Raw genomic sequence first — 22,398 nt, 5'->3', positions numbered from 1 at the left:
GTTAAGTTTGAATTTGTCTTCTGGTTAGTTTATTTATATAGGACTTTTTTAAACATAGTTAATATATAGTATTTTACGGTAATCATCGACATAAATAACATGATGTGCCAGAAGTGTTTTTCTTTATCAATTTATTGTCAGTTTGTTTTTGTCAAAGAGGTTAGAATAAATACATTGAAAACTTGGAAGTTTTCAACAAAATTAATCAAAACTCAGTTCTTTATAAAAAAAAAAGAACAAAAAAGCCTCTTTAGGATACTTAAAATTTGTACCTAATAGGCTTAACCCATTCGCGAGTGTTTTTATGTATTCACCCGTCCGATGGAGTCTGATGGAAAGAAAATTTAATTGAAAAACCTTTCTTATTTTGATCACGTGTGTAATCTTAATTTAAGAGACACAAACTATTTTCAAAATAGAAACTTTTCTGTCCAATTATAACCACTCTTTGATATTGCCGGACATATGAAATAACTTTCATTCTTTTCATCTCTGATGTAGATGAGAAAGTGGTTTAGATTTCCTTGAAGAATCTTCTTGTTGATATAATTCCAATTTCTTGTTTTATAATAATCATAAATCGACTTTTCAAATTTGAAGTCAATGCTAAACTAATGATTATTATAAATAAATATATACGTAGAGGAACGTCCTTGGTGTTAAAAATCCTGGAAGTTGATCCACAGCCACAAACTATTTTCAAAATAGAAACTTTTCTGTCCAATTATAACCAATCTTTGATATTGCCGGACATATGAAATAACTTTCAATCTTTTCATCTCTGATGTAGATGAGAAAGTGGTATAGATTTCCTTGAAGAATCTTCTTGTTGATATAATTCCAATTTCTTGTTTTATAATAATCATAAATCGACTTTTCAAATTTGAAGTCAATGCTAACCTAATGATTATTATAAATAAATATATACGTAGAGGAACGTCCTTGGTGTTAAAAATCCTTGATGTTGATCTAGCATTTTTTACGTCATAGAAATTCAGCTTTTTAGTTAGTACTGGCTATGTACTATTTACTTATTGTATTGTATAAATCGATTTTTTAAATTTAAAGTCGACGCTAACGTATAAAAACGTAAATAACTTGTAGCATATCTACTACTTTACTGTTTAAAAACTTTAAAAACCTGAAACTGGCTATAAAAAAACACAATAACAACTTTTAATATTAACAATATTTTAGAGAGCACATTATTACATTTATACAGATCAAAATTTTGAATGTTATATGTGGCTGTATCTTTTTTAAACTCAAGTGGCTATTTCTGTTCTAATCCTGCTATCCTGTCTTATATTCTACAGCCAATTCAATATCGCTCTGATACTTCAGCGAATTATTTCTACGGATCCATAAATAAGACCAAACTTAAAATTTCATCTCTAGCAAAACATTTTTTTTGCTAAGCAGCTAACCAAATTTCATGATGACTGCACTAACCAAAGATTCATTTATATGTATCCAGACACTGTGATTTAGGCACGGCTTCTGGTCTTAACCTAAAAAAAAATAGAGTTAGAGTAAATCAACATCTATTGCATATTTTAAATAATATTACAGGATAAATAAAATATTGATTTATCATCAGATTTTTAATCCTTTTATGAAGTATTTTTGATACATTTTAGAATTTTAACTCTTAAATTAGTGACGAATGCTTGGATTAAAAAGCTCATAATCACAGCTGAGCACAGCATAAATGATTAGCCCAGTCAAACGTGGTCAAAGAATACAAATAAACTAATTTATTCTAACCACCAAATAAATCACACATCAACTTTCGTCTGCTTCATATCATTCATAGACTTGGATATTAAAGATATATATATATATATATATATATATATATATATATATATATATATATATACATATATATATATATATATATATATATATATATATATATATATATATATATATATATATATATATATTGAAAAAGTTTATTTTATTAATTTTATTTTTATTTATAATAAATGTTGTAATTTTTAAAATCTGTGGTTCGTTGTTTAATTTAATATATACCTCAGCTAGCTCAATTATGTGTTCTAAGCAATCTGTCACTGTGTGACGTCGACTCTGTAGTCTCCTGGTAGAGTTCAAAAAGAAATTAAACCAAAATTTACTTTAGACCTTTGATAAATTAACCCAAATGAAGCACGTTATTTATTAATATTGAACAAATTTAATATAAACAATAAAATTCGTCTGCAACTTGGGTTGCCTTTAAAAATTTACAAAAATAGGAATCGTATAAATCTTAATGTGGTTTAGAGTCGTGACAATAAAAATTTATTACAAAATGTGGAGACTCTATACAAGTACCTAAAAACTAAATAAATATTGCAACTTTATAAAGTGTTTAAATGAACTATAAAGAAAAGAAAATGAACACTTTATTCCGCTGACTTTTAACTTGCATTCAAATATAATCAAAAATTTAAAGAAAACTAACTACTCGCAAAATAATTGGAATATCAATCCTCTCTTCGGAAGTTAAGGTACGTACTATTCTATTTTTAATTTAATGATCATTAATATTTTCAATTTTTTTAAGGCCTATCGCAATTATGTTAATTCATGAATTTTAATTTTCTCAATTTAAATGACATTTCTGTACTCCAATAATAATTTATAAGTTAAATTGTTTCTCTTACTCTCTGGAACAAATTCTGGATATCTCTGCTGTGGAAACTGTGGAAAAACTAAAATTCTCTTTAGACGAGTTAAAAAACCACTCCCGACCTATTCCACAATTTCAGGACTCTCCTTTCAAAATTTCTTGTCGGCCTCCCAAAATCTATCATTCGTTGCTAACCGCAACCAACGTTCTTTTCTTTTTTTCTTCTATTTTTTTTTAAACCATAAAACTGTCCTGTTCTGACACATTTGTCAATCCACATTAATTTCTCATAATTACTTTAATCACATCTAATTTGGGAATTTATAAAAAAAAAATGTTCAGATATAAAACTTATTCTATTACAATGCTAATACAATTTATTATTTTCATCTCCACATCATTGTAATTTCTTATTTAACAAAACCCCTATTAATTTAGCTCCCACAGACTTGCTTGACAGTTTATTTTCTGACGTTTTTTTAAAATTTCTATGTTTAAATATTTTTAAGAATTCTTCTTTTTTTGTTCTTTTTAAGGTTTAGACGATTCACCTATACACTAGGCAACTATACTATTCAGAAATTATTAACACTATACCAGGTAAGTCAAAATTAATTTATTTAACAATTTACTAATCTTTTTCTCTCTTTTATTTCAGAGTCGAACCCACATTGTGATGGCTTCATGAAATTCATGAACAACAAACTCATATAAAAATCCATTTAAGTTGTATATATATATATATATATATATATATATATATATATATATATATATATATATATATATATATATATATATATATATATATATATATATATATATATATATATATATATATATATATATATATATATATATATATATATATATATATATATAGGTACTTACTTTATTTTCATTTTTCTTTGAACATTTTATTTTTGTTTCTTTTTAATTATTGCTTTAATTATCTGAACTTAGGCGAATTAAATTTATTTACTTTTAGATTATTTTCTTTACGCTTCAATTCAAATTTAACTGTACATCTTGAGTTATTTAGTAAAAAATCCTTAGTTTATACTGTGTTTTGAATTAAGAGTAATATCTATTTATTTTTTTTACACTGTTAATACATCACCATGTGAATTACTGTTTATGCAAATAATAATCATCTACAAATTTTGCTTATATTATTTACACAATATAAAACCTTATATATTGGTTTGTACCAATTTAGTAAGGATCTAACCTAAGCTTAACATGAGTAGTTTAAAGTGTGCTCATATAAACTCTAGATCGCTAGTTGCGCATTTTATTGATGTAAAAGAACTTATTTTGAAAAATGATTTAGATATTTTGGGTATAAGTGAAACATGGTTAAAGGAATCAATATCCAGTAAGAACATTAATATACCTGGCTATAACTTTGAGCGAGTAGACAGGAATAAAAATGACACAGGTGGAGGTGTAGGTATTTACATAAAATGTAATATAAATTATGTGCTGATTGAGTCATCAAATGAAATTGAACAGATATGGTTAAAACTCTCTCTTCGTTATGAAACACTAGCTATTGGTGTTTTATATAATCCTTATGGAGCATTTTATAAAACTTTCTTTGGAATTTTGGAAACAACTGTATCATCAGTACTGCCAAGTGTAGATCATTTACTCTGTTTGGGCGATTTTAATGTTGATCTGTTAAATACCAATAATTATTCCACACAGTTCATTACAGATGTATTAGATGGTCTTGGACTAAAGCAGATGGTAAATCAAGCAACTAGAATCACCCAGTTCACATCGACTCTGCTTGATTATGTAATCACATCTATTTTAAAAACATACATGATCAATCTTCTAAAGATATGTGGAATAATTTAAAATATTTGGTAAATAATTGCAATATCAAAAATAACTTTGAAAAAAAACTTGTGGAATGCAAATGAGATAAATAAACACTTTATTGAAGTCATACCAAACATGAAAGCAGACATTGATACACAAATATTCTATGAAAATAACTTTAAGTATTCCCTCAGTTCTTCTCTTACCTTTAAAACAGTATCTGAAATTAATATTTTACATATTATTAATTATATTAAAAGTAAAGCTATTGGTGATGATGGTATTAACATATTAACGCTTCAACTGTGTATTCCCTTTCTTCTACCGTATATCACTCATATCATTAACTTTTGCTTAACAAATTCAATTTTTTCCACTAAATGGAAACGGGCACATGTTATTCCGTTACCGAAGACTAAAAATGCAGGAAGCATGAATGAATTAAGACCAGTAAGTGTACTGCCTACATTATCTAAAATTTTGGAAAAGGTGATTGATATTCAGTTACAAACGCATTTAAAAAATAACAATATAATCCCTATGATGCAGTCCGGTTTTAGGTCCAGATATAGCTGTCTTTCTGCTTTATTAAATATTACAGATGATATTTTTAGAGCTTATGACCAAAACAAAATATCAATTCTAATTCTTCTTGACTACTCAAAAGCTTTTGATACAATTAACCATAATTTGTTATTCTCTATTTTAAAATATATTGGTCTAGAAGCGAGAGCAGTTGATCTAATGAAATCCTATCTTTCTAATAGATGTCAAGCAGTAAAACTTAATCAAAATATTTCTTCATTTCTAGATCTTAATACTGGTGTGCCTCAAGGATCTATATTAGGTCCAATTTTATTCTCTATATACACATCTAATTTTCCTTCTGTGTTTTTGTCCTGTTCACAACATTATGCAGACGATACCCAACTCTATATGTCATTTTATCCAAATGAGTGTGATCAAGCGGTAAATGCAATAAATCATGACCTTCTTCAGCTGCAGATTTTTTCTCAAAATCATTGTTTAAAATTGAATACATCAAAAACTCAGGGTATCATTTTTGGGAGGAATCTCCATAGGAAAATATTTTTAGAGAATTATGCCAATCGAATTATCTTAGGAAATGACAATTTAATTTTTAGCAAAAAGATTAAAAGCCTTGGGGTTTGGTTCGACGAAGATTTAAGGTTTACATATCATGTAAGTATTTGTTTACAACGAGCTTACGCCGTTTTAAAATTACTGTATCAAAGCCGCAATTTATTAAGTAGGGCCACAAAGTCATTATTATGTAATGCTCTGGTACTATCAAAATTAAATTATTGTGACGTGCTTTACAATGCGTGTCTCACTGAATTTGATTCATGGAGAATACAGAAATTGCAAAATTCTTGTTTGCGTTTGATTTTTGGCATCAGGAAATTTCAAAGGATAAGTCATGTTTTCACTGTAGTCAAGTGGCTAAATATGAAAAATCGTCGGAAACTCCATGCTTTATGTTTCTACCATAAAATCATTCAAGAGAGAGTTCCACCATACCTGTACAATCGAATAACTTATAGGACGGACGTTCATAATCTTAATCTTAGACACAAGAATACCCTCACTTTACCTAAACATACAACATCCTTTTTTAAACGTTCATTTTCATATTCAATTGCTTGCAATATTAACAGTTTGTCCTACAATATTAAAAATCTGTCTAGAGTCAAGTTCAAGAGATTAATTTATGAGCAGTTGTTAGCTGAACAGTAATTTAAAAATTTAAGAATTAAAAAAGTAAATAGTTTATAATTTATAAATTTAATATGTACTTAATATTTTTATGTTTTATTGTAAATACAACTTCATTATTTAGATATAGTCTATCTATCCTATTTTCGGGGGGTTAGATGGAAGAGCAGTTGTGTGCCGCTGTTGCACAGTGGTACACAAACTGAATCTCGCCCTACTGATATTATAATATTTCATTGTAAAGAAAATTTAACTGTTGTTAATAAAGACATTTATTATTATTATTATATATATATATATATATATATATATATATATATATATATATATATTGCTGTGGTATTCAAAATTGAAGAGTAAAAATATTAAATGTACGGTGAAATCAATATTTCAGAAATTATAGAAAATAAAAATACTCCGAGCTGCCTGGAATTAAACAAACGTAATCTTAGTCATAAATAATCTTTTGTATAAATATAACAAGTGAATAGTGCGGGTACAATGAATAGAAGTTAACGATGGTTATTCCCCATAAGCCATAAAGTGTTCAGTAATCCGGGATTGCGCCATGAACAAGACAATAAAAATAGTTAATAAATAAATGATTGTTCGGAATACGTAAATACCCAGTAGAAATTAAGTGTCCTTGTAGAAATAATATGAATTAGGAAAGTTTGTAAGTATTTCCGATTTTGTGGGAGTGGTATGCAAATTTCTGATTGGCAGAGAATTTGGGAGGTGGTGATGTGTGTGTATAATGAGAGGTTGGATGAATGGATAGAGGAGATGAGAGAGTCAGTTAATTCCAGTTTCTTAAAGTGAATGGTTGGTTTTCGAGGTGGTATCCAAAGGTAGTAAGTGATAAAGAATAAGTTGTGAGTTGGTGAAGTAATTGTGTCCGACGGTAGCTGATCTGGTACAAATTTGTAAGTAAACTTTTCCTACTTGTATTCTACGTATCGTTGTTTATTTCGGAAAGATAGATTAAGTTTGGCGTGAGGAAAAGAGGCTGGCATCATTGGAAAGGTACGTGCATTCGAAGGAGAACATTGAAGACACTAAATTGTAATATCTTGTTTAATATTGCCAATTACATATACACATATACATATACATTGCTCAACTCCTATGGGTAGGTATTTAGTTTTTCCACATTAATTTCCAAGCCCCAATGTTCATACTCCTCCTTTAGTTTCCTTGCCATATACTCTAGATCGTCTTTATCATTAGCTATGATGACTTGGTCATCAACAAATTGTAAGGTATATAAACAAACCTCTCCCGAGGTCTACATCCATACCATGAAATTTACGTTTTCACTGATTTAGCACTTTTGCAACATATATCTTAAACAACGTTGGTGAAATACAGCATCCTTGGCGCAGACCCTTGTTAACGATGAACTTTTTAGATAATCTGTTGCCAATTTTTACTTGTGAGGTAGAATTTTCATAGATTTTTTAAAGCTTTGATTAGAGTGTAGCTAATGTTAGTTTCTTGTAGTGATTTCCACAATATAGTCACACGAACGCTATCGTATGCTTTACGGAGGTCAACAAACATGAGATGGGTCTCTTGATTGGTTGCAATTTTTTTTTTTATTATTAAAATACACATATAAAAAAGCACCCTACAAATAACGGAATAAACCAGACACTGAAAAATAATTACATCAAGGAAAACCGGGAAACTTACACCTCTGACTAGAATAATTAAAGGAGAGTACTAAAAATTTCACAAACTATGAAGTGAGGGAGTGTTCTTTAAAAACAACCACTATCCTGCTTATACCATCATCTTCCTTAACCTTCTCCTACACCATGTTCCAAATGTTTATTATATACCCACAACACAAAGAACTTGATCACCTTAACAAGCTGTAGGAAATGCCAAGGAAAACATTCAACACAAATGTGCACCTCTACCCTTTCGGAGAAATGTTTGTCATGCAATTCCGAGGACCACCAAGCATGGTCCTAACAGACCAACTGACCAATGTCCTAACAGATCAACTAAACCTATCGAATAAATTCCTAATGCATTTCAAATGTTTATAAAACTCCAGATGAGGTTCATACTGAACACCAGATGCCTTGGAAACCATCGCCGTCATGATTTTCGTGTTCAGTGACCCCAAAAACTCCTGATCCTGAGTAGTAATATTGAACTAATTTCTTTCAATTACTTCCGATTTACAAATTTTTTATAACTTTTAAACACACTGTGGAAAATGCATTTTCCTTGTTGAGTACTGCAATTTTCATTTCCAAATTATAATTTTGTTCACAAAACACTCTTACGAATCAAATACAAGTTTCATTGAGATCCATCCAACTGCAAAAAGTTGGTAGGTTTTGGGAATTTTACTGCTTCATTTCCTCATCTCATTAAACTAAAAAAGAGATTTGTAAATCTATATAATATTGATACTACCCCAGTATTTAGCAGAAATTCAAAATTTATACTCATGTTGGATAAGGAAAAACCAACCAATGACTCACCAACTATGCCACAGGAATGTCTCATAACGTAAGGTTTCTTCAAATTCAGATATAAACAGTTGTCAACCAAAGAAATTCTTAATATACAACTATATACAAAATAAGAATATCTATAGTTTTATGTGTGTGGACAGCAAAAATGAAAATTTCATTAATCCATGTTATGACTGGTGTAAAACCTAACAAAAAGAAATTATATTAAGCCAAAACTTTAGAGGAGACAACCTTGTACATTTCCGAAAACTATTGAAAATGGGTGAAGAAAATCCTCCAGGAACTCTTTCAATAACTGCATCTATGTTTCATTCTCCATCAAAGCCTCTCAATTACATAATTTCGTTATCTACATTCATAATTCTTCTTTAACTGAAGATACACTCTTCACTAAATCATCCCTTTATGATTATTCAATAATCATTGGCAATTTTAACCCACAGTCATGTATAAATCAAATCAAATGTTTCCTTCAAAATTCCAATTTTTGTCAAATGCCTATAGCTCCTGTTTATTATGGCAGGTAACCCAAGCACAACGCTGGATACAATGCTATGTTCTAAAAATGTTATAAATAATATCACAAATATACTTGTAACTGCCGATCTGGGCAGTGATCATCTAGATCTGCAATTTTATTTTAATCTACAACTTGTTCCTAATCATATTAATGAAGTTAAGCTTTTTTAACAGCAAAAATGTAATGTACAAAATCTAAATAGTAGAATGAAGGAGTTTTTAAATGTAAGGCGATATTGGTCCAGACTACATTAAAAATGTCAACACTATGTTGTCGAAATTATTAATAGAAAACTCACTCACACAAAAGAAATCGCCTTTTAATTACAATCTTCCACCATTGATTTTATCTCTAATTATACTAAGTCACTCAGGCAGATCCAAATCAATGATGCATGTGCATTAAAATCACAATTTAATGAATTAAACAAAGATATTCACAAACTTATACCACAATTTAAACTACATACATAAATGTATCCTAACATGTAAGAATATAAACTCTATGAAGGGTTAAATATACTGAAATGGAATAAAAAAAAACTGCCCAAATAGTTTTACACACATCAAATATGTACAAAACCTCAATTAAAAAAAAATTATGTTGTAAAAATTCATGAATTGTATAAAACACAGTTTTTATCAACTTTTTATTTAAATTTCATATTCTCAAATTCCCTTTTCATTCAAGTTTCTGATATTCTCGGGCAGACCATTAAAACATTTTGTTGCCCAATGCCCTGGCCCATTTTGACACTTTTCAAATGCCCGTATCATATTCTGTTTGTGCCTAGTACCATAACTGTGCTGATCTTTGTGACTTCTTGAAATCATTTAGATAACAAATTTCAGAACTAGTGTGACAGTCAGTCATACAATAGGAATGAACAAAAATGTAATGCTTCTGCTAAGTACCTTCAAGAAACCTACAAATTTAGTGAAGACAATAATATTGATAGAGATACTTTACGTTATGTAAATAATGGGTCAGAAATTTTTATAAGAACAATCATACTCCAAATGCCCTTCAGATCATCAGCATTATTTAAAGTAAATAAGGAGCAAATATTACTACTGTAGGATTTATTATTTCTTCCAAGATGGAACTACATGAAATGTAAAACATACTGGAATGAAATAAAAAAAACTGTCCAAATATTTATTTAATACACAGGATAACCCCATTAAAAGTTTAAATTACAATATACAATATCACAGTTAGGATTCAAAACTTGAAATGACTGATAATATAAAATCAATATCAAAATGTTTCAAAAACGAGACTAAAAATGTTACATACTAAAAATATAACAAGAACAAAATTCAACAATACTAATATACATATCACAAAGAAAGAGATCTTTTTAATATTGAAAATATCAAAATCGAGAACATTTAATGGTAACATATAGCTTAATGGGGAACATTAAAGTTAATCTGGCTTAACAGGTTTGGACAATCAATAAATCCATGTATGATCTTATATATAAATATAGCTCCTAACATATCAAGACTGTTCTTGAATGAGGGTGAAGATAATTGTTTGATACGGGGATAATCATGATGTTCAATAGTAGTGTGAACATGGTAAGCTCAAAATCTCAAAAATTTATGCTGGACTCTTCTATGGTATCAATATTGTTCTGAAAATAGGGTGACCAAATAACTGAACAGTATTCCAAAATAGTTCTAACTAAGCAACAATACACTAATATTGTTGAATCAATGGAGAAATCTATATATTACACCTGTAGATACTAAAACCATCACATTTAATTTCAGAATCAGTTATGTTATCACTAGTTACTCTCCACTAAAATAATTATATTTTACAAGCAGTAGTAAATACTTTTCGGGATCTCGGAAATCTTTGTATGAATGCCTTCAACATTTTGATAAAAAACTGTTAATGGGAAAGACACAAGTTTTTGTTGTTCTTTAACTTCACAAAGTGTAGGAACACCACTGCAGTATCTAATACATAGATTTTCACTGCCAACGGATTTTCTTTCATCCAGTTCCTTTTTAGCTGCCTTGTAAGTGTATTGCTCCATTTTAGTTTGAACCTTACGAGATTCTATAAACAGTATTTCAAAGTTTATTACTAGATTTAAGAGCCAATTGTATTATCATTACATATAACTTTGACTGGTCTAGCTTGATGACAACTGGACACTTTGCCAACTTGAATAACATGTGATATTGTGCATTCCTCACTTTAGATACAAATTAAATATTCTTTATACAATATGTGCATAAGTATTTGTATAAATTATATAAATTAAAATATCAAACAATTATTTACAATAAACTTAAAAATCTAAAACTTAAAATCTATGTAAATATATGTTAACATATTGACAGAACACCAAACTGATTTAGAAAAAAAAAGACTTAAATAAATAAATAGATACTTCCTACCTTAGAAAATGTGTTTTCATTATAATTAATTATTCTTTATACCATCTGTGCATAAGTATTTATATAAATTAAACTACCAAACAATTATTTACAATAAACTTAAAAATCTAAAACTTGAAAACTATGTAAATATTGTAAACCATGTTAACATATTGACAGAACGCCAAACTAAAATACTGTATTAATTAATGCTGTTCTTACAGCATTGTGATTATTTGGCAATTCTTGAAGTGGAAGTTCCGGTTGTTCTAATTCAATTGGTATTTCTTCATTTGGTACTTCATCACCCATTCCAATTGCCATGTTATGTAACACAGCAGTTGCAACTATTACAGCTAATGTTGTCCGCATACCCACTGAAAGACATGGAAAACGTCTCTTCCAAACTCCAAATGCTCTCTCTATAACATTCAGAGTTCGTATATGTGTCCTGTTATATGCTTGTTCTGAACGTGTTTGTGGATTCAGCAGTGGTGTTAATAAATACTTCTTACAAGCATATCCACTATCACCTAATAAATAGCAGTCAGGGAATTCATTATTTTCAAGTCTGGCCCGTAAGTGGGAATCATTAAAAATTGTGGAGTCATGTACGCTTCCAGGCCACTGAGCAACTATATCACTGAATTTTAGTTGGGCATTGCATGTTGCTTGGACATTTATAGAAAACCATCCTTTCCTATTTCTATATAACTCACCATGCTCTCCTCCAGGGGCTTGTATTTTGATATGTGTACAATCTATCGCTCCAAGGACCCTTGGAAATCTTGAAGTTGAGTAGAAATCATTTTGCACCTTATTTAATTCATTGCGGTTCTGGGGCATTTGTATAAACCGAGGACGTAATAAAGCAATGTAATGAGATACTTTTCTCACAATTCGGCAGACTGTTGCCTTCGACACATTAAAATGATCTCCAGTACATATTTGAAATGATCCTGTAGCATAAAAACGAAGAGCAATTAACAATTGATTTCGCACATCGATGGGTCTGTTTCTGTTACTTACAGGATGCAATTGGTCACCGATCAAGTGTAGTAACTCATCTATTGAAGTTTTAGATAGTCTAAACCTACTTTTAAAATCTACATCATCAAATTCAATAAAAGGGTTTCTTCTCTGCAGCAACAAGCGTTGTCTTCTCTCTTGTTGCACATTTCTGTCTTCATCAGAGGATGATGAGGATGATGATAATAATCTAAAATAAATATATATATATATATATATATATATATATATATATATATATATAAACAAAATTCAAACCGTCTAATATAATCACGTTTACCTGCAATACATTTTTAATAATTTCGAGTTAAACTGACGAATTTTATTTATTATGGTATTTAAAGTAAGGTTAGCTTGTCAATTTATTCAAAGAATAAATATTTATTTGGCCGATAATGAACGAATAACTTATTTTGAGTTTATTCGTAGAATAAGTGTTATTTGACGTTGGTGAAACGCAGATGTGTCAGTTTTATTCGTCGAATAACTTTATTCATTGAATAGACTGCTATTTGTCGTTGGTGAAACCGGCCATAATTCACTTTATTTACTATTTAAAATGACTGTGCTGGTACTAGTTTTTTATTACAAAAACTTTATTTTTACCAGTTATTGCCAATGGTGGCAATCACTGGTTCTAAAGTGGCAATCATAAGTTCCATTAATATTTGATATGAGTATTTTGTACATTCCAGAAATGGCACCTAAAAGAAAATATTCGAAAGAGCAATTGGCCAAAGCTCTAGAGGATGTGAAAAAGGGATTCCTAGCAGCTACTGCAGCAAAAAATGATGAGTTCCTTGTAGTACTTTGAGGCATAAAAGGGATGGAAAATCACCGTTAGTTTGTTCTATGGTCCCTTCTACAATTTTAACCAAAGAAGAGAAATCAGTCCTAGTAAAATGGATTTTACATCTATCAGAAAGACTTTTTAAAAGTTCAGCATTTGGATGCAGTTCAAAAAATAATGAATTCTACAGAACAGGAGAAATCATTTATTCATAGTTGTCCCATGACAAATCTAGTAGTCCAAAATGTAACTTTTACAGGAGAGACCTTTAAAGTTTATTTATTTTTTCCTAAATCGATTTTTTTGTCTATGATCTTTAAATGATGCGGATTGTTATTAATTTATGTATGTTTGTGAAACTCTAGTATGTAACCTAGATAAATTTTAATATTTTAGACATTTTTGTGACTTGTGACTTTTCTACCGGTCAAAGTTGTATTGTATAGCTTGGTAATAAAGCACTAAGTCAAGAAATACACATTTATTAAAAACCATTTAGAAGCAAAACATAAAAATTTGAAATTTATAGGTACTTACATATAGTTGAAATAAGTAGATAAACTAAATTATAAAACTAAAACACACGCACATGTCACTAAAGTTCATTGTTTCATATTGAAGATCAGGGTCTTCATCTGCAATATTGTCACATGTCAATATATTATTATAAAATTCGTGGAAAATAGGCGGTATCAAATTAATAATTGAAATTAAATCTCTCTTTTTCTCTTTAGATATTAGTGGTGAATCATATCTGTGAGATACGGAGAGAGTTGAAAATTTTCCACGGCATCTAAAGTTGATCATATCAAAGGTATCATCAGTCAGGTTTTTCTTATATTTGATTTTCGTTGGCTCGTTAACATTATATTGCAACCACTTCACATCATGCCACTTGAATGCCAAACCATTTTCATTCTTTTTCTTCAAAACTAGCTGGTCATTGAAGAGTTTGGAAAAGTCAAAAAAGTTTTCTTGCTTCATTTCACACACCTCAAATTTGTTCTTTCTCCCCGTAGATCGAACAAGCTGAAACCAGTAATGTGGATGGTATATTGGAATTTCACTTTTTTTCTTTTGTTTTTCTATTAGGGCATGGTCTATGTCACACTCCATATGTGTGTGCCCCGGAACTAAGAACTTGTGGTTTATAGTCTGTAGAGTGGTGGATTCCTCTATAAATTTCAAAAACATCGCCGACACATGAGAATTTTTGTTCTGACCACCACAGGTGTCGGAATAAAACGTTACAAACTTTACTGTAGGTGATAGATGATTTTTTAAGAAGTGATATAGGCACGACGCTATCTCATTTCCTCCGCGACGAGCTATGCATTCATGCCACATGTAATGTTTGGATTTCCCTGAAGCTCCATCATGAATAGTGAGATTGTATGTCCACAACTACCTTTTATAAAACACAACAGAAGATCCAAGAAAAGGTGTTGGTAAACATTGCTGTAGGTCAAACGTATAACATGCTTTTTCGTCACTTGTTTTTGATTCTTCTTTGTCGAATTTTTTCATGTTATATGCCTTATCTGCACTGGAGTGATGCTCTTCGCGTTGAATTGTAAGGGCAGCTTTGTCAGAATCACTAACTGCCGTCTTCATTTTCATGGTCAATAAATCGCATGTGTAGCATGTATCCTGTTTAGGTTTTTTAAAGGATAAATTTAGTGATCGGAAAGTTTTCTCATAAATTTTTCGACTAACTGGATTCTCCTTGTCTTGGCAGTATAGGTCGTGCATAATTCGTAGGTTAAGATGAGATTGCAAGTATTTCTTGTCGTTAGTACGTCTAGTGTAATGACTTTCGTACGATGGGAATGAAAGTATATGCTTTTTAACACCTTCCATATCTTCTGGCGTCTTTGTATGTGGTGGTGGGTTGTGTCCTCTTGCGTCAGAGCTTGGAATGCCTGATACACTTGACTTTTTTTTGTTTATAACAGTACGTATAAATCTTGGTTTCTCATCTAGAGTTGCACAAAAACATGCTTTGCATACAGAAATTCTGCTTCCACTTATTTCAAAAAAATATTGATGTGTCACTTCACGTTTTTTGGGATTATCCAAATTTCTCGAACGAATAGTTTTTTTTGGTGCACTATTGATGAGAGCCGCAATGTAGGTAACTCATCTATCATAAGAGCCCAAACTCCAGTATTCTTGGAAAAGTGAACTTCGAATTTCTGGACTCAATTTCAGATAACACTTATTTCGACATTCCTTCAACTCTAGCCTTTTCCTTGCTTTTACTTTCTTGCCTTTTGCAGTTATAAATTCTTTACCGCTATGCAGACATTCTTTTCTATTTTTTCGCACTTTTCTAGCAAATGGTTTCATAATTTTTTCTGCGTTGGAATGGATCGATGGCATTGTATCCGCATGAATATCATTGTCCGTTTGACTTGAGCTCTGGACGCAGTCATCCACTTCCATAAATGGACTTTCTAATATACTGGTAGAACAGTGGCTCACTTCTGTAGACGAACCAGCCTTAGCTGTTGGTATTGGGTGTGATTCTTCACTGTCAGAATCTCCGTCAGGAACATAGCTTGTATCACTGTCACTGAATTCATCAAAAATGCCCATTAATTCGGGATCAACGGAGGGAGCTGGTGAAGAATGTACTGTATCAGATTCGTGATTTTGTGATATATCAGGTAAATATCTCGATTGACTCGTCTCCCTCAACACCATGTCTATCAACTTTTTACCTCTGCTTCCCATAACTGCACTTCTTTACTTACACACTGTTAACAGAGAACTGCGTAATATTGTTGTCAATTTCCAAACTTTCTGAGGGTTATTAAAACAATTTCATTCTCAGTACGTTGCCAGTGGTGATTAACTATTATTGGTTAGTAGTTTGACCCCCAACAATAAAACAAATCCCATTTCTTTATTACAATAAATTTCTTTTATTATAGAAAAATTATTAAAAGTTTTAATTAGTCATTGTTGTGTATCTAACTGCACAATAATAATTACACCCCAAGCATGGTGTGTCAAGCGACTAAGAATGAAATAAACGAAACCCAAGTTCCCGGAATTGTATTGCATTAGACAAGCATTGGAATGTCTTAACAATACTTACTTGTTAAATCTTCTTGGAATACCTAATCTTTTTTTTTAACCGAGTCACTGACTCATGTCCTTTGTACCGATTAAACCCAATGGCAATGAACTAAACCGTTCATAAATCGAACGGTATAAAAGTCATAAGTCAGACTTAATACTTTTTTACTGCCCCCTATTCAATGATTTCCCAGTTAGTACCTTTTAACCATTGCTCTAAAATTCTTATGAGAGTGCATTGACTTATGTCTTTTATACCAATCGGTAGAAAAAAATATTGCGGTGTGTTCTGTATGTTATAAGCAATACAGTAATTTTGTGACTTGTGACCATTGTACCGCCCTCCATAGAAATGGTTTCACCTGTTTTAGAGAAGACATCCAGAAATATCCCAAAGAGTGTCATAAAATTTAACTTCCAGTCAGAAAAATATAAGTGAATACAATTTGAAACAGTGGTTCAGACAAGTTGAGGAATATAGTCAGTTTAAATTTATATACAAAATATGTATAACAGTTTTGGTAACAGCTAATGCTGCTGGAAAAATTGCCCCTCCAATGATTGTGTTGGCATGTGAAAGAATTCCACCATCTGTATCACAAGTATTCCAAAAGAATGGGCTCTGGGAACTTCAGATAATGGATGGATGTGTTTTAGTACATTTTTTGAATACATCAACAATATATGGAGGATGAAGAGTGGGTCGAGAGTGGTAGAAGCTGTAATGAAATAGACTTTTATGAAGACCTTAACAAAGAATTTTGCCTACTAACTCACTGAGAATTTAGTGAGGAAACTATGTGCTTGTGTAATTCATAGGAGGTAAAAGAAAATCCATAACATACAGATATGTTGTGATGAAAAAAATATCTCTTTTGTTATTGAAAATCATATTTTAGGCATACTGTCAACACCTATTATTTTATCTACTGGTAAACGGAACCGGTGGATATATTTGAGGCCTAAAACCTATGGAAAGCACTAGGTATATAGTGTAATTTATTTTTTATATCAATATGTATTTTACATTGGAAGGCTTCATTATTTTATTAATTATTTTGGTTTAGATTTTTATTAACAAACAAGATTTTTCATTAAAATATCTTTATTTATTTATTGCAATGACTGGATGGCATGAGTACTTAGGACATGTGATGAGAGGACAAAAATACACATTATTACAACTTATTATGCGAGGCAAAATCCGAGGAAAGCGAAATGTGGGAAGACGAAGAATATCCTGGCTTAAGAACTTAAGGGAATGGTATGAATGCAGTAGTGCAGAACTTTTCAGAGCAGCAGTTAACAGAGTCCGCATAGCCATGATGATTTCCAACCTTCGATAGAAGGTGGAACTTAAAGAAGATGGCAATAATTGGTATTTTGATAAATGTGGCAATTATTGGTTTTTTGTCTTTATATGGTTTTTAGTTATACCATTCTTATAGTGGCAATGACTGGTCATTTACCTTATACCAGCCAGTCATACAATAGGAATGAAGAAAAATGTAATGATATTGCAAAGTATTTTCAAGAAACCTACAAATTTAGTGAAGACAATAACTGATAGATACCTAACATTACATGGATAATTAGCTCAGAAATTTTTATAAGAACAATCATAATCTGAATGCCCTTCAGATCATCACACAGAAGAATATGATGAAGCATTATTTAAAGGAAACTGTTAAGTTTTCTTGAGGGGAATTATGATTGAAACTGCTGCCAATATGTATTAAATGATTTGCACAACAATGTGAAATATGGTTCTATAATTTTCTACAATTGTAAAGGTTCTGCTAAAAATAATATAAAAGTGACCAAAATAGCTAGCTTAACACAAATGAATAGAATGCATCATTCTGATAACCCACATCATAATCCTTCAAATATAATGTTTTACAATAAAAGCTTGAGCCTCACATTATGAACAAACCTGAAAACTCTCACAGTAGATATCCCAAGGGAACTCTATTTGAAAAAACACTCTAAATACCAAGACAATAAACAATTTTCTTTTAGTGTCTTCTCTTTAATGGTTGTAACTTAATAGTCTAACAATATTGTAATTACCACTATTTTTTTTTATATTTTTTATTATGTTTAGTCTTAAAAAATAATTTAAGTACCTTCTATACTAATTTTGTAAATTGGCTGAAAGACTTTGATCAATAGCCTTTTGGTACATAGTGTCAATATAGTAAATATTTCTCTCTCTCTCTCTAATCTAATATTGTTTAATACATCGCATTTATTTTGTAAATACTTTCAACAATTTAACCTGTTGTAAATCGTAAGTAATTTTTGGAACTCCAGTGCTTTGTTAACATATGTTAGGCATATGTTCCCAGAAAATCTTGCCACTGCATTTGAAAAAAGCTGTATCTTGGATTATAGATTAATAAACAACTTACTTGGGAACAACACATATTAGAGATATGCCTCTAAATATCTCCAGCAGTAGGCATAGTTGAATGTATTATCCTATAATGAACTCACATTTGTCCTATTTAACTATCAAATGGGTTAATACCAATCATAACAGCTTCATCCTCTTATGGTATTATAGAACAAGGCTATTAAATATGTTTTTGAACTGCCACATCTTCATCCAACTGAAGGCCTATCATATTCAAAAAGAATACTCAACATGGAATCAATGTATACCATGCCAGTTTGTGTACTTATTCATCAATGTAAGCTTTCTCAAGCATAGACAAATATTGTCCTAACACTGAGTGAAGATATGCATGACTACCATACCAAGCAAAGAAGTACTTTTCATATGGCAAGTATGCCAACTTCAGGTGTACAAAGAAGTATAGATTGAGATGGCCTGCTCTTTCATAATAAACTGCCTAATAATATCAAGAACAATCAACTACAAGGCAATATTATAGGGCAATTTAAATTTGATATAAAAGAATCCCTTCCTGACAACTACTTTCAAGACCAATCAGTTTTGAATTAACTTGAACTTCCTCATACTTTGTAAAGCCTAATACATTTCTGTGTTAATATAAATAACTTAATCACATTTTATAGCATATAATAATATATTAGCATTAAATAAAACATCTTATTTAAACTTACTTAATACCATTATTTTAATGTAGTGAATGTATACTTATAAAACCAACATAGTTAATGCTCAATGTTTATGAATGTATATTTAAAATAGAATGTTTCACAAAAAAACACCTAAGAAAATAAGACAGTGACATATAGGTATGAGACAAACTTAGTTGAATGGAAGAATGAATATCTTAAAAATTACTGCTGAAATAACAAAGCAAAAGAACATATCAGAATGGAGGAAAACCCTGGAAGAAAACAAGACCCAGAAAGGGTTGTCCAGCTGATGATATTTCTGATGTTAATATATGTATAACAAAACAGAATATGTAGCAAATAAACTAAATGGAAAATCTACATCTAGGATAATGCTATTCAATTTTAATATTTAAGAAACCTCATATAAATTCTTTTATGGTCTGAAACAATTAACAAGATTTCATTACTGAGAGTTTGCAAATACTGTTTAGAACAAAATTATACTTAATGTTAATTCATCATTTAAATTTATATTATTTCTTGCATTATTTAGGTAATAGAAGTTACTGGAACTGTGGAAAAGTGCATATAATGACTAGGCCTCCTAGCTAAAGTCTCTATTAACTATACCCCACAAAAAAAATCGGGATTTAACAGATTCATCCTGAAGTATGACATGTCAGACATGGCCCCCATGAGTCATTAAATTATTTCCAAACAGGCTTGGGAATTTGGCGACAGATTTGGAACAGTATGGCAAGTTTGATCGACCATAACTCGATTTTTTATATTATAGTATAATATATAATATGGAAATATATGCAATTTGCCAATTTGGAATAATTAATAGGCGACAACTATTATTTTCTAAAGATATATAATATAGGTAACACAGAATACCCAGAAAAACTAAGGATAACATTAATGAGTAGTTATGAACTAAATATATTACTTACATTCATTCATGTACATGTCTGCAAATGTATAAGTTTACTCTTGCATATCAACTTAAAATCCACGTACTATTATATAAGTATCCATGTCCATTATAGTAAAACTAAGTTAAAAAACCGTAAAACCTTGCGAGTATTTACTGGCAACTGGAATATCGGTGAGTCGGTGACGCTGTGACGCACGCTGTGGCGGCGTTGTCCTTTATCTTCGTTCGGTTGAGTTCTCCATTTTCTTTTCGTGTTCGTGACGGAAGTAACGGTGGCGGCGCATGACATGCGCATGACGCATCCCAAATTACCACGCGCAGATTAGCCATTAACGCAAATGATTGACAGCTGACAGCGCGTCTTACCATAGAAGAACACGGTTCGTAGACTTAAGCTGGATTTATAGTTTGGCGTTTGACGGACTGTAGACGTAGACGCACTGCAGACGTAACAAACGGACTGTAAAGATTATTTCAATTTATAAATCGACGGAGTGGAATTTTTTCGCATGTTTAGAAACAGTGGCTAGAGTTGGTGCCCATGATACTATAATATCCTTTTATAATTTATTATTATTATTTTATAAATTCTTAACGTTCATTGTAACAAATAATCAACAAAATCAAAATTCGATTATATTGATAAATAAATTTACAAAATGGTGGGCGTGCCAGACAGTTCACTTTGGTTGACAGCACAAAATTCTTCCTTTTGATTGGCCAGACGCAAGTAACGCACTATAAAAGATGAAAGTTGGCGAACTCTTCCGTTGCAGTGCGTTTTACTTACGTTCCGTCATGCGTTTGCGTTCATTTATAAATAAGAGTACACAAAATTTTATGTTGATCTTTTTCCAGTGCGTTTACGTTTACAGTCCGTCAAACTATAAATCCAGCTTTAAGGCGGCTGCACAATTGACCGAAAACGGGAACGAGAACGGAAACTGAAAGCATCAGCAGATTCACAATTAACACGTTGCGTGCGGATGTCTGATCCTAAGACTTATGCTCTGGCCTGAAACTTATTTTTTAATAAAACTTCTAAAAAATAATTAATAAATGTTTATTAGTAATTTAATAAAGTTTATTTAATAAAATTTATAAAGTTAATTATTAATACCAAATTATATTGAAATAATAAAAAAATTTTGCATGGCTTACTTGTATGCCACCAGGTATACGATAAAGGTACTTGCACCAGGAACGGATGGCGCACATGTATGTCGCAGGGAGAAGATTCAAAATATATGTTCTTATACTCGTATACATACAAAAAGGCATACATTATAAGTAAAATATTTTTAGGTCTTGTGAAAATTTGCAAAACATGTCCCAACACATAAGCCTGGTTTTTCCGGACACATAAGGTAATGGTATAATGATAGAACTCTTTTTTTATTTCGGGAGCAGTATCGGCATCGTTTTCGTAATGTCCGTCCTCTTTCATCTCTTTCTTGAATTCTTGTTAAATTGTGACTTGTTTGAGGGTTGGGAGCCCTTGGAAGTTGCCGGTGTAGTGGTGGTATAAGTTTGTCGATTATTTACATACGGAAATCATAAAAAGTAAAATTATTGTTCCCTGAATATTTTCTAAATAGGTAATATGAATTATACAAAAGCATTTCCCAAATATGAATACCGATTTTTTTGTACCATCTCATAGTTTTACGGCTACAAGGGTAATAGGACATTAGTTGGTCGAAACGATCGATTCTACTCGTATAGGTATTATATTCTATAATGGGACGAGGCTTTACTGACATTTTTCCTCTTTTTGTTCTGGATTTCTTTCAACTCATTTTTAAATTCGGTAGACATATAATAGACAATTCTTTTGTCTTTTCATGCTCCTACCATTACGTCGTTTAAGTATCTTGCTATA

At 30.8% G+C, this 22,398-nt stretch overlaps 1 long non-coding RNA gene across 1 annotated transcript; it reads right to left on the bottom strand.

The window, feature by feature from the left end:
* Positions 1-1,160: 1,160 nt before the first annotated feature.
* On the bottom strand, positions 1,161-20,802 carry LOC140449609 (uncharacterized). The gene is made up of 2 exons (XR_011951843.1): positions 20,533-20,802; positions 1,161-1,511 (listed from the first exon to the last, which is right to left on the bottom strand). It is a non-coding gene; the product is annotated as an uncharacterized lncRNA (long non-coding RNA).
* Positions 20,803-22,398: the final 1,596 nt, after the last annotated feature.

The sequence above is a fragment of the Diabrotica undecimpunctata genome, chromosome 9 (genome assembly GCF_040954645.1).
Source record: "Diabrotica undecimpunctata isolate CICGRU chromosome 9, icDiaUnde3, whole genome shotgun sequence".
NCBI classification, from domain to species: Eukaryota; Metazoa; Arthropoda; class Insecta; order Coleoptera; family Chrysomelidae; genus Diabrotica; species Diabrotica undecimpunctata.
This window is presented reverse-complemented; position numbering and strand designations above follow the sequence as displayed.